The sequence below is a fragment of the Danaus plexippus genome, chromosome Z (genome assembly GCF_018135715.1).
Source record: "Danaus plexippus chromosome Z, MEX_DaPlex, whole genome shotgun sequence".
NCBI lineage: Eukaryota > Metazoa > Arthropoda > Insecta > Lepidoptera > Nymphalidae > Danaus > Danaus plexippus.
Window position 1 is genome coordinate 4,048,659 of NC_083559.1, and position 15,004 is coordinate 4,063,662.

The 15,004-nt window shown below is 32.9% G+C and overlaps 4 long non-coding RNA genes across 4 annotated transcripts; all 4 read right to left on the reverse strand.

Annotated features, from left to right (window-relative positions):
- Nucleotides 1–127: 127 nt before the first annotated feature.
- On the reverse strand, nt 128–3,443 carry LOC133319940 (uncharacterized). The gene is made up of 3 exons (XR_009753402.1): nt 3,379–3,443; nt 2,864–2,976; nt 128–2,731 (listed from the first exon to the last, which is right to left on the reverse strand). It is a non-coding gene; the product is annotated as an uncharacterized LOC133319940 (long non-coding RNA).
- A 2,417-nt stretch (nt 3,444–5,860) lies between these two features.
- On the reverse strand, nt 5,861–7,231 carry LOC133319941 (uncharacterized). Its single transcript, XR_009753403.1, has 3 exons — nt 7,179–7,231; nt 6,664–6,776; nt 5,861–6,531 (listed from the first exon to the last, which is right to left on the reverse strand). It is a non-coding gene; the product is annotated as an uncharacterized LOC133319941 (long non-coding RNA).
- A 2,428-nt stretch (nt 7,232–9,659) lies between these two features.
- Nucleotides 9,660–11,030, reverse strand: LOC133319942 (uncharacterized). The gene is made up of 3 exons (XR_009753404.1): nt 10,978–11,030; nt 10,463–10,575; nt 9,660–10,330 (listed from the first exon to the last, which is right to left on the reverse strand). It is a non-coding gene; the product is annotated as an uncharacterized LOC133319942 (long non-coding RNA).
- Nucleotides 11,031–11,526: 496 nt separating this feature from the next.
- LOC133319945 (uncharacterized) lies at nt 11,527–14,842 on the reverse strand. Its single transcript, XR_009753407.1, has 3 exons — nt 14,778–14,842; nt 14,263–14,375; nt 11,527–14,130 (listed from the first exon to the last, which is right to left on the reverse strand). It is a non-coding gene; the product is annotated as an uncharacterized LOC133319945 (long non-coding RNA).
- Nucleotides 14,843–15,004: the final 162 nt, after the last annotated feature.

Here is a 15,004-nt window from a genome sequence, read left to right on the forward strand (position 1 = left end):
TGTCAGTTTGGCTACCTACTGGAAATCATCTGGATGAAGGGTTATAGATTGTTGTTTAAATAGGTTCAGATTTCTCATCTGTCTTCATAAAGCAGTTAGATTACATGGTTAATAATAAAACAAGAGATCGATTTCTCTACATTTATTGATTACTTTTATTTATTATAACACAGAGATAATAAAATGTTCTAAATGTAATCTAGTCTATTGGCTACTCATTATATTATACGCGAGCGAGAAACAAGCAACGTTTGTTAAGTTTCCGTACAGTACCTAACATTTCTAATAGAACAGTGAGATATTGTAAATGTAAGACATTCAAGTGTACCTAGTGCTAAATAGATTTATAGTGAAATAGAAGAATTGCAAAATTTGTATCTAATAACAGACATTGGTGGGCTTAGATATATAGGAAGTTAGATAGTTAGTAGTTCTACATAGTTAACTAATATGCATAATTATGTATAAAGAATTACTTTTTAAATATTACTCGTCTGAAGCCTCATTCTTTATAAAAACTTTTATTAGGTCGTTTTTAAGTTTCGTACTCAATATCTTCGTACCGAGATAGCAAAGATACTCTACACTCGCGTGTTGTTACAATGTCCTTTTTTATAAATTTTACTTACCATACCATGTAAGAACGATGTATTTTCATGATTAAGATGTCACTAAGCTGTATTTCACTTCTATGAGATACGAGAACAAATGAACAATAACTTCATTACGACCATAAAATAGTTAAGATACCAGAAAAAAACAATTTCTTAATATAAGTTGAATGGATGCCGTTGGAAATTTTCACATATGTACATACACCAGCACTATTCTTTCTAATACACATCTGTCACCGTATTTAACGAAACCAATTCGTGAATCGGAACCTTTTAATTTGAGTTTATTAATGTTAAATTATATGTATCAATCAAATCAACTTGGTCAACCAATGTCTTGTAGATTTAATAGTGAAGGTATTCTGTCACAGATGCAACAACAGGACTAGATATTATATTATGTTCATATTTATCGCCGTTCAACATTTATTATTTGTGTAAAAAGGTGCAATGCTCTTGTACAATCGTGCCAATCCTAAAAAGCCTTCACTGATGTTATTTGGAGTGTCAGTCAAGTACGTGTTATTATTTTGGTACCTACCCAATTCAATTCATTCAGTGACAATGCATTTTATTTATTTTCCGTACGAAACAAAGCACCACTATAAAAATGGATGAGCGATCTTTTACTTCATAGATATAAGGCACATCGTTAACCAAAATTATGTTTCAATTCCTTCCGTTTCGAGTTACTTTTACAAGTCGTGAGTTCTTCGTCGTTACACGTTATTCCTTATGGTGAGCAAGGTGTGTCTGTAGATGGTAACGGCTTAACGTGCGACAAGGCGGATCTCAGACTTTGTATAGTTTGAGGTAGCTTCTGTTATACGAAAAAGTTATTGATTCTCAGAGGTAATGAGTTTTTACTTTGTTACGAAATGTTATTACGGAGGAGGATATTTGTACATAAATGAGGCACCACGAACCCGTCGCTCACATACCTGATGTTGCCTTTTTGTTTCTAACATGTGCACAAATTTACATACAATTTTCCCGATTTTCTTTGTTGGTATTCACAAACCAAAAAATTTATAAAAAATATATAACTCTGTACGACACATAAATGTAAATACAAGTATAAATATAATTGTAAATATAAATGTGACTGTAAATATATTGGCGAAAATATGAACATCTTTTCTTAGCATTCACTGTTTGAGCCTGTTAGTAAGCATCTATGACATTTTAAATACTTCTCTAAAAATGTTAACATACACCGACATAGATAAAAATTTAAGCTTGACAGATACTATCCGCAGTTATTTCTTTTAGCAATATTTGGTTCATGGAGAAATACAATTTTGTCAGCAAAGTGTAATCTGTTTTTTTGTTTAAATATATTGTCTTTTCCTAATCTAGCAATTTTAAGGCATCACATCCAACGGTGAATGATTACGAAACAATAGTAATGAATGTACAGAAATAAGCCTAGAAATACAACATGAAGAGATTACAGAATACTTGAAATTTTTAATAAACTACAACCGAATATTAATTGAAGTAAATTGAAAGAGACAAAGGAATCATGGCAATAGAACAGCTCCGTTGTTGTATTAAATGGTGTTGACATAAGCAAGCTATCGGAATCTTACAAGCTTTAACTACTTGTTTGGAAAGTTTTAAGTATGTTTTGTTTTAAATACTGTCTATCAATAGACCCCCCTTCTTCCCCGACATCATTTCCCGAATTCAATACAAAATTTCAACATTTTCTCCACCCTCGAAAGTGGTGATATTTCAAGTCAAGACAAATATTAACGTTTCCTCATCGAAATCAAGACCAAAGTCTATATCGACCCTTCGATTGCTTCACACGGTAATAATATACACATATTGTATGCACGTTATTGAGGCTGACACATTAAAGGAGTCTTATACACAACGACACCGAGAAAAAGCACAGAATGATCGAGAACATTGAAATTGTTTATCGTTGATAAAGAGAAACGTCAAATATGTCTACGTCGCCGTAGTCCCAGGCCCTCACAGCCTTACGACACCGACGGGTCAGGGAAGCTCCGACCACACAAATTCTTCAATAATTATTCTTTCTTGCACCAATGCGACGCCACCTTCTCCTTTTGGACGCTCTCTGTTAGCATAGTTGGGCACGATGCCTAGAATCAAAATCACAAAAATTGGCTCAGGTAACAAGAAAGAAAACTTATAGCGTTGCATTATCAGAAGGATCGTTCGTTTTCAGTGAAATATGGTATTTCGTTATTTATTACAAAGTACAGCATTTTTACCTTCAAAATAAATTTCATATGTGTCCATGGTCATTGCGTTAGAAGAAGTAGTCGAACCGAGTTAGGAAAACTGATCAACCGGTTCGTAGGCGGCTGCTACGCGATCGTCGTCTCTAAAACATAATAACATAATTCATAAATATAATTAATTGCCTACAACTGTGGTACGTCTGCGTGCGCAACAGCTTGGCGTTTTATCGATTTTCAACTTTTAGTTAAATATTATTATATTAATTTTGTCTCATTTTATTACTTTGATTTTGCACCTTCGCCGAGAATCTATGTCATAAAATTAGCTAAGGCATATTTTTAGTCAGGGGCAGATCATCGCAATAGAATTTGCAATAAAATGAGTGACATCGGTCGCAATTTAAGTCTAGTCACTTAATTCATTTAATTAATCGTTTATATGATGACAAAGTACAAAACAACACTAAACGCACTTTTCTTTTTAGGCTTGCTTTGTGATTTTCACTTGCAAAAGCTATTTATATAACGATAACAAATAAACTTACTTCAAAATACAGCTCGCTCCCCGGCGTCTGGTAGGAAAAAGAACTATTGATTTACAATCCTTCCCTGTTCAGTGTTACCAGCTTCAGACTGACAGGCTTTCAAAGGATATTGCCATATTATGTACTACATATAAAACCTTTTATCATTAAATAAGATGATGAAACCACTTATATTCTCAAATAGAGATGATAAACGCGTTACGAAATTTAAAAAACATTAAACAACAAATTTAAAATTTAATTCCAGCTAATTTGAAGTCACATAAGACGCGACTCATGTGTCATGTAACATTTAACTTCAATATTGTGAAATAAGCATATTAATATATCAGATGCAAAATGAAGACGTTTTAATGATTTACAAAACCCTATTTAATGACACACACGCAGACACTTATTAATAGAAATATTCTAAAATGAAATTGTCAGTTTGGCTACCTACTGGAAATCATCTGGATGAAGGGTTATAGATTGTTGTTTAAATAGGTTCAGATTTCTCATCTGTCTTCATAAAGCAGTTAGATTACATGGTTAATAATAAAACAAGAGATCGATTTCTCTACATTTATTGATTACTTTTATTTATTATAACACAGAGATAATAAAATGTTCTAAATGTAATCTAGTCTATTGGCTACTCATTATATTATACGCGAGCGAGAAACAAGCAACGTTTGTTAAGTTTCCGTACAGTACCTAACATTTCTAATAGAACAGTGAGATATTGTAAATGTAAGACATTCAAGTGTACCTAGTGCTAAATAGATTTATAGTGAAATAGAAGAATTGCAAAATTTGTATCTAATAACAGACATTGGTGGGCTTAGATATATAGGAAGTTAGATAGTTAGTAGTTCTACATAGTTAACTAATATGCATAATTATGTATAAAGAATTACTTTTTAAATATTACTCGTCTGAAGCCTCATTCTTTATAAAAACTTTTATTAGGTCGTTTTTAAGTTTCGTACTCAATATCTTCGTACCGAGATAGCAAAGATACTCTACACTCGCGTGTTGTTACAATGTCCTTTTTTATAAATTTTACTTACCATACCATGTAAGAACGATGTATTTTCATGATTAAGATGTCACTAAGCTGTATTTCACTTCTATGAGATACGAGAACAAATGAACAATAACTTCATTACGACCATAAAATAGTTAAGATACCAGAAAAAAACAATTTCTTAATATAAGTTGAATGGATGCCGTTGGAAATTTTCACATATGTACATACACCAGCACTATTCTTTCTAATACACATCTGTCACCGTATTTAACGAAACCAATTCGTGAATCGGAACCTTTTAATTTGAGTTTATTAATGTTAAATTATATGTATCAATCAAATCAACTTGGTCAACCAATGTCTTGTAGATTTAATAGTGAAGGTATTCTGTCACAGATGCAACAACAGGACTAGATATTATATTATGTTCATATTTATCGCCGTTCAACATTTATTATTTGTGTAAAAAGGTGCAATGCTCTTGTACAATCGTGCCAATCCTAAAAAGCCTTCACTGATGTTATTTGGAGTGTCAGTCAAGTACGTGTTATTATTTTGGTACCTACCCAATTCAATTCATTCAGTGACAATGCATTTTATTTATTTTCCGTACGAAACAAAGCACCACTATAAAAATGGATGAGCGATCTTTTACTTCATAGATATAAGGCACATCGTTAACCAAAATTATGTTTCAATTCCTTCCGTTTCGAGTTACTTTTACAAGTCGTGAGTTCTTCGTCGTTACACGTTATTCCTTATGGTGAGCAAGGTGTGTCTGTAGATGGTAACGGCTTAACGTGCGACAAGGCGGATCTCAGACTTTGTATAGTTTGAGGTAGCTTCTGTTATACGAAAAAGTTATTGATTCTCAGAGGTAATGAGTTTTTACTTTGTTACGAAATGTTATTACGGAGGAGGATATTTGTACATAAATGAGGCACCACGAACCCGTCGCTCACATACCTGATGTTGCCTTTTTGTTTCTAACATGTGCACAAATTTACATACAATTTTCCCGATTTTCTTTGTTGGTATTCACAAACCAAAAAATTTATAAAAAATATATAACTCTGTACGACACATAAATGTAAATACAAGTATAAATATAATTGTAAATATAAATGTGACTGTAAATATATTGGCGAAAATATGAACATCTTTTCTTAGCATTCACTGTTTGAGCCTGTTAGTAAGCATCTATGACATTTTAAATACTTCTCTAAAAATGTTAACATACACCGACATAGATAAAAATTTAAGCTTGACAGATACTATCCGCAGTTATTTCTTTAGCAATATTTGGTTCATGGAGAAATACAATTTTGTCAGCAAAGTGTAATCTGTTTTTTTGTTTAAATATATTGTCTTTTCCTAATCTAGCAATTTTAAGGCATCACATCCAACGGTGAATGATTACGAAACAATAGTAATGAATGTACAGAAATAAGCCTAGAAATACAACATGAAGAGATTACAGAATACTTGAAATTTTTAATAAACTACAACCGAATATTAATTGAAGTAAATTGAAAGAGACAAAGGAATCATGGCAATAGAACAGCTCCGTTGTTGTATTAAATGGTGTTGACATAAGCAAGCTATCGGAATCTTACAAGCTTTAACTACTTGTTTGGAAAGTTTTAAGTATGTTTTGTTTTAAATACTGTCTATCAATAGACCCCCCTTCTTCCCCGACATCATTTCCCGAATTCAATACAAAATTTCAACATTTTCTCCACCCTCGAAAGTGGTGATATTTCAAGTCAAGACAAATATTAACGTTTCCTCATCGAAATCAAGACCAAAGTCTATATCGACCCTTCGATTGCTTCACACGGTAATAATATACACATATTGTATGCACGTTATTGAGGCTGACACATTAAAGGAGTCTTATACACAACGACACCGAGAAAAAGCACAGAATGATCGAGAACATTGAAATTGTTTATCGTTGATAAAGAGAAACGTCAAATATGTCTACGTCGCCGTAGTCCCAGGCCCTCACAGCCTTACGACACCGACGGGTCAGGGAAGCTCCGACCACACAAATTCTTCAATAATTATTCTTTCTTGCACCAATGCGACGCCACCTTCTCCTTTTGGACGCTCTCTGTTAGCATAGTTGGGCACGATGCCTAGAATCAAAATCACAAAAATTGGCTCAGGTAACAAGAAAGAAAACTTATAGCGTTGCATTATCAGAAGGATCGTTCGTTTTCAGTGAAATATGGTATTTCGTTATTTATTACAAAGTACAGCATTTTTACCTTCAAAATAAATTTCATATGTGTCCATGGTCATTGCGTTAGAAGAAGTAGTCGAACCGAGTTAGGAAAACTGATCAACCGGTTCGTAGGCGGCTGCTACGCGATCGTCGTCTCTAAAACATAATAACATAATTCATAAATATAATTAATTGCCTACAACTGTGGTACGTCTGCGTGCGCAACAGCTTGGCGTTTTATCGATTTTCAACTTTTAGTTAAATATTATTATATTAATTTTGTCTCATTTTATTACTTTGATTTTGCACCTTCGCCGAGAATCTATGTCATAAAATTAGCTAAGGCATATTTTTAGTCAGGGGCAGATCATCGCAATAGAATTTGCAATAAAATGAGTGACATCGGTCGCAATTTAAGTCTAGTCACTTAATTCATTTAATTAATCGTTTATATGATGACAAAGTACAAAACAACACTAAACGCACTTTTCTTTTTAGGCTTGCTTTGTGATTTTCACTTGCAAAAGCTATTTATATAACGATAACAAATAAACTTACTTCAAAATACAGCTCGCTCCCCGGCGTCTGGTAGGAAAAAGAACTATTGATTTCAATCCTTCCCTGTTCAGTGTTACCAGCTTCAGACTGACAGGCTTTCAAAGGATATTGCCATATTATGTACTACATATAAAACCTTTTATCATTAAATAAGATGATGAAACCACTTATATTCTCAAATAGAGATGATAAACGCGTTACGAAATTTAAAAAACATTAAACAACAAATTTAAAATTTAATTCCAGCTAATTTGAAGTCACATAAGACGCGACTCATGTGTCATGTAACATTTAACTTCAATATTGTGAAATAAGCATATTAATATATCAGATGCAAAATGAAGACGTTTTAATGATTTACAAAACCCTATTTAATGACACACACGCAGACACTTATTAATAGAAATATTCTAAAATGAAATTGTCAGTTTGGCTACCTACTGGAAATCATCTGGATGAAGGGTTATAGATTGTTGTTTAAATAGGTTCAGATTTCTCATCTGTCTTCATAAAGCAGTTAGATTACATGGTTAATAATAAAACAAGAGATCGATTTCTCTACATTTATTGATTACTTTTATTTATTATAACACAGAGATAATAAAATGTTCTAAATGTAATCTAGTCTATTGGCTACTCATTATATTATACGCGAGCGAGAAACAAGCAACGTTTGTTAAGTTTCCGTACAGTACCTAACATTTCTAATAGAACAGTGAGATATTGTAAATGTAAGACATTCAAGTGTACCTAGTGCTAAATAGATTTATAGTGAAATAGAAGAATTGCAAAATTTGTATCTAATAACAGACATTGGTGGGCTTAGATATATAGGAAGTTAGATAGTTAGTAGTTCTACATAGTTAACTAATATGCATAATTATGTATAAAGAATTACTTTTTAAATATTACTCGTCTGAAGCCTCATTCTTTATAAAAACTTTTATTAGGTCGTTTTTAAGTTTCGTACTCAATATCTTCGTACCGAGATAGCAAAGATACTCTACACTCGCGTGTTGTTACAATGTCCTTTTTTATAAATTTTACTTACCATACCATGTAAGAACGATGTATTTTCATGATTAAGATGTCACTAAGCTGTATTTCACTTCTATGAGATACGAGAACAAATGAACAATAACTTCATTACGACCATAAAATAGTTAAGATACCAGAAAAAAACAATTTCTTAATATAAGTTGAATGGATGCCGTTGGAAATTTTCACATATGTACATACACCAGCACTATTCTTTCTAATACACATCTGTCACCGTATTTAACGAAACCAATTCGTGAATCGGAACCTTTTAATTTGAGTTTATTAATGTTAAATTATATGTATCAATCAAATCAACTTGGTCAACCAATGTCTTGTAGATTTAATAGTGAAGGTATTCTGTCACAGATGCAACAACAGGACTAGATATTATATTATGTTCATATTTATCGCCGTTCAACATTTATTATTTGTGTAAAAAGGTGCAATGCTCTTGTACAATCGTGCCAATCCTAAAAAGCCTTCACTGATGTTATTTGGAGTGTCAGTCAAGTACGTGTTATTATTTTGGTACCTACCCAATTCAATTCATTCAGTGACAATGCATTTTATTTATTTTCCGTACGAAACAAAGCACCACTATAAAAATGGATGAGCGATCTTTTACTTCATAGATATAAGGCACATCGTTAACCAAAATTATGTTTCAATTCCTTCCGTTTCGAGTTACTTTTACAAGTCGTGAGTTCTTCGTCGTTACACGTTATTCCTTATGGTGAGCAAGGTGTGTCTGTAGATGGTAACGGCTTAACGTGCGACAAGGCGGATCTCAGACTTTGTATAGTTTGAGGTAGCTTCTGTTATACGAAAAAGTTATTGATTCTCAGAGGTAATGAGTTTTTACTTTGTTACGAAATGTTATTACGGAGGAGGATATTTGTACATAAATGAGGCACCACGAACCCGTCGCTCACATACCTGATGTTGCCTTTTTGTTTCTAACATGTGCACAAATTTACATACAATTTTCCCGATTTTCTTTGTTGGTATTCACAAACCAAAAAATTTATAAAAAATATATAACTCTGTACGACACATAAATGTAAATACAAGTATAAATATAATTGTAAATATAAATGTGACTGTAAATATATTGGCGAAAATATGAACATCTTTTCTTAGCATTCACTGTTTGAGCCTGTTAGTAAGCATCTATGACATTTTAAATACTTCTCTAAAAATGTTAACATACACCGACATAGATAAAAATTTAAGCTTGACAGATACTATCCGCAGTTATTTCTTTAGCAATATTTGGTTCATGGAGAAATACAATTTTGTCAGCAAAGTGTAATCTGTTTTTTTGTTTAAATATATTGTCTTTTCCTAATCTAGCAATTTTAAGGCATCACATCCAACGGTGAATGATTACGAAACAATAGTAATGAATGTACAGAAATAAGCCTAGAAATACAACATGAAGAGATTACAGAATACTTGAAATTTTTAATAAACTACAACCGAATATTAATTGAAGTAAATTGAAAGAGACAAAGGAATCATGGCAATAGAACAGCTCCGTTGTTGTATTAAATGGTGTTGACATAAGCAAGCTATCGGAATCTTACAAGCTTTAACTACTTGTTTGGAAAGTTTTAAGTATGTTTTGTTTTAAATACTGTCTATCAATAGACCCCCCTTCTTCCCCGACATCATTTCCCGAATTCAATACAAAATTTCAACATTTTCTCCACCCTCGAAAGTGGTGATATTTCAAGTCAAGACAAATATTAACGTTTCCTCATCGAAATCAAGACCAAAGTCTATATCGACCCTTCGATTGCTTCACACGGTAATAATATACACATATTGTATGCACGTTATTGAGGCTGACACATTAAAGGAGTCTTATACACAACGACACCGAGAAAAAGCACAGAATGATCGAGAACATTGAAATTGTTTATCGTTGATAAAGAGAAACGTCAAATATGTCTACGTCGCCGTAGTCCCAGGCCCTCACAGCCTTACGACACCGACGGGTCAGGGAAGCTCCGACCACACAAATTCTTCAATAATTATTCTTTCTTGCACCAATGCGACGCCACCTTCTCCTTTTGGACGCTCTCTGTTAGCATAGTTGGGCACGATGCCTAGAATCAAAATCACAAAAATTGGCTCAGGTAACAAGAAAGAAAACTTATAGCGTTGCATTATCAGAAGGATCGTTCGTTTTCAGTGAAATATGGTATTTCGTTATTTATTACAAAGTACAGCATTTTTACCTTCAAAATAAATTTCATATGTGTCCATGGTCATTGCGTTAGAAGAAGTAGTCGAACCGAGTTAGGAAAACTGATCAACCGGTTCGTAGGCGGCTGCTACGCGATCGTCGTCTCTAAAACATAATAACATAATTCATAAATATAATTAATTGCCTACAACTGTGGTACGTCTGCGTGCGCAACAGCTTGGCGTTTTATCGATTTTCAACTTTTAGTTAAATATTATTATATTAATTTTGTCTCATTTTATTACTTTGATTTTGCACCTTCGCCGAGAATCTATGTCATAAAATTAGCTAAGGCATATTTTTAGTCAGGGGCAGATCATCGCAATAGAATTTGCAATAAAATGAGTGACATCGGTCGCAATTTAAGTCTAGTCACTTAATTCATTTAATTAATCGTTTATATGATGACAAAGTACAAAACAACACTAAACGCACTTTTCTTTTTAGGCTTGCTTTGTGATTTTCACTTGCAAAAGCTATTTATATAACGATAACAAATAAACTTACTTCAAAATACAGCTCGCTCCCCGGCGTCTGGTAGGAAAAAGAACTATTGATTTCAATCCTTCCCTGTTCAGTGTTACCAGCTTCAGACTGACAGGCTTTCAAAGGATATTGCCATATTATGTACTACATATAAAACCTTTTATCATTAAATAAGATGATGAAACCACTTATATTCTCAAATAGAGATGATAAACGCGTTACGAAATTTAAAAAACATTAAACAACAAATTTAAAATTTAATTCCAGCTAATTTGAAGTCACATAAGACGCGACTCATGTGTCATGTAACATTTAACTTCAATATTGTGAAATAAGCATATTAATATATCAGATGCAAAATGAAGACGTTTTAATGATTTACAAAACCCTATTTAATGACACACACGCAGACACTTATTAATAGAAATATTCTAAAATGAAATTGTCAGTTTGGCTACCTACTGGAAATCATCTGGATGAAGGGTTATAGATTGTTGTTTAAATAGGTTCAGATTTCTCATCTGTCTTCATAAAGCAGTTAGATTACATGGTTAATAATAAAACAAGAGATCGATTTCTCTACATTTATTGATTACTTTTATTTATTATAACACAGAGATAATAAAATGTTCTAAATGTAATCTAGTCTATTGGCTACTCATTATATTATACGCGAGCGAGAAACAAGCAACGTTTGTTAAGTTTCCGTACAGTACCTAACATTTCTAATAGAACAGTGAGATATTGTAAATGTAAGACATTCAAGTGTACCTAGTGCTAAATAGATTTATAGTGAAATAGAAGAATTGCAAAATTTGTATCTAATAACAGACATTGGTGGGCTTAGATATATAGGAAGTTAGATAGTTAGTAGTTCTACATAGTTAACTAATATGCATAATTATGTATAAAGAATTACTTTTTAAATATTACTCGTCTGAAGCCTCATTCTTTATAAAAACTTTTATTAGGTCGTTTTTAAGTTTCGTACTCAATATCTTCGTACCGAGATAGCAAAGATACTCTACACTCGCGTGTTGTTACAATGTCCTTTTTTATAAATTTTACTTACCATACCATGTAAGAACGATGTATTTTCATGATTAAGATGTCACTAAGCTGTATTTCACTTCTATGAGATACGAGAACAAATGAACAATAACTTCATTACGACCATAAAATAGTTAAGATACCAGAAAAAAACAATTTCTTAATATAAGTTGAATGGATGCCGTTGGAAATTTTCACATATGTACATACACCAGCACTATTCTTTCTAATACACATCTGTCACCGTATTTAACGAAACCAATTCGTGAATCGGAACCTTTTAATTTGAGTTTATTAATGTTAAATTATATGTATCAATCAAATCAACTTGGTCAACCAATGTCTTGTAGATTTAATAGTGAAGGTATTCTGTCACAGATGCAACAACAGGACTAGATATTATATTATGTTCATATTTATCGCCGTTCAACATTTATTATTTGTGTAAAAAGGTGCAATGCTCTTGTACAATCGTGCCAATCCTAAAAAGCCTTCACTGATGTTATTTGGAGTGTCAGTCAAGTACGTGTTATTATTTTGGTACCTACCCAATTCAATTCATTCAGTGACAATGCATTTTATTTATTTTCCGTACGAAACAAAGCACCACTATAAAAATGGATGAGCGATCTTTTACTTCATAGATATAAGGCACATCGTTAACCAAAATTATGTTTCAATTCCTTCCGTTTCGAGTTACTTTTACAAGTCGTGAGTTCTTCGTCGTTACACGTTATTCCTTATGGTGAGCAAGGTGTGTCTGTAGATGGTAACGGCTTAACGTGCGACAAGGCGGATCTCAGACTTTGTATAGTTTGAGGTAGCTTCTGTTATACGAAAAAGTTATTGATTCTCAGAGGTAATGAGTTTTTACTTTGTTACGAAATGTTATTACGGAGGAGGATATTTGTACATAAATGAGGCACCACGAACCCGTCGCTCACATACCTGATGTTGCCTTTTTGTTTCTAACATGTGCACAAATTTACATACAATTTTCCCGATTTTCTTTGTTGGTATTCACAAACCAAAAAATTTATAAAAAATATATAACTCTGTACGACACATAAATGTAAATACAAGTATAAATATAATTGTAAATATAAATGTGACTGTAAATATATTGGCGAAAATATGAACATCTTTTCTTAGCATTCACTGTTTGAGCCTGTTAGTAAGCATCTATGACATTTTAAATACTTCTCTAAAAATGTTAACATACACCGACATAGATAAAAATTTAAGCTTGACAGATACTATCCGCAGTTATTTCTTTAAGCAATATTTGGTTCATGGAGAAATACAATTTTGTCAGCAAAGTGTAATCTGTTTTTTTGTTTAAATATATTGTCTTTTCCTAATCTAGCAATTTTAAGGCATCACATCCAACGGTGAATGATTACGAAACAATAGTAATGAATGTACAGAAATAAGCCTAGAAATACAACATGAAGAGATTACAGAATACTTGAAATTTTTAATAAACTACAACCGAATATTAATTGAAGTAAATTGAAAGAGACAAAGGAATCATGGCAATAGAACAGCTCCGTTGTTGTATTAAATGGTGTTGACATAAGCAAGCTATCGGAATCTTACAAGCTTTAACTACTTGTTTGGAAAGTTTTAAGTATGTTTTGTTTTAAATACTGTCTATCAATAGACCCCCCTTCTTCCCCGACATCATTTCCCGAATTCAATACAAAATTTCAACATTTTCTCCACCCTCGAAAGTGGTGATATTTCAAGTCAAGACAAATATTAACGTTTCCTCATCGAAATCAAGACCAAAGTCTATATCGACCCTTCGATTGCTTCACACGGTAATAATATACACATATTGTATGCACGTTATTGAGGCTGACACATTAAAGGAGTCTTATACACAACGACACCGAGAAAAAGCACAGAATGATCGAGAACATTGAAATTGTTTATCGTTGATAAAGAGAAACGTCAAATATGTCTACGTCGCCGTAGTCCCAGGCCCTCACAGCCTTACGACACCGACGGGTCAGGGAAGCTCCGACCACACAAATTCTTCAATAATTATTCTTTCTTGCACCAATGCGACGCCACCTTCTCCTTTTGGACGCTCTCTGTTAGCATAGTTGGGCACGATGCCTAGAATCAAAATCACAAAAATTGGCTCAGGTAACAAGAAAGAAAACTTATAGCGTTGCATTATCAGAAGGATCGTTCGTTTTCAGTGAAATATGGTATTTCGTTATTTATTACAAAGTACAGCATTTTTACCTTCAAAATAAATTTCATATGTGTCCATGGTCATTGCGTTAGAAGAAGTAGTCGAACCGAGTTAGGAAAACTGATCAACCGGTTCGTAGGCGGCTGCTACGCGATCGTCGTCTCTAAAACATAATAACATAATTCATAAATATAATTAATTGCCTACAACTGTGGTACGTCTGCGTGCGCAACAGCTTGGCGTTTTATCGATTTTCAACTTTTAGTTAAATATTATTATATTAATTTTGTCTCATTTTATTACTTTGATTTTGCACCTTCGCCGAGAATCTATGTCATAAAATTAGCTAAGGCATATTTTTAGTCAGGGGCAGATCATCGCAATAGAATTTGCAATAAAATGAGTGACATCGGTCGCAATTTAAGTCTAGTCACTTAATTCATTTAATTAATCGTTTATATGATGACAAAGTACAAAACAACACTAAACGCACTTTTCTTTTTAGGCTTGCTTTGTGATTTTCACTTGCAAAAGCTATTTATATAACGATAACAAATAAACTTACTTCAAAATACAGCTCGCTCCCCGGCGTCTGGTAGGAAAAAGAACTATTGATTTACAATCCTTCCCTGTTCAGTGTTACCAGCTTCAGACTGACAGGCTTTCAAAGGATATTGCCATATTATGTACTACATATAAAACCTTTTATCATTAAATAAGATGATGAAACCACTTATATTCTCAAATAGAGATGATAAACGCGTTACGAAATTTAAAAAACATTAAACAACA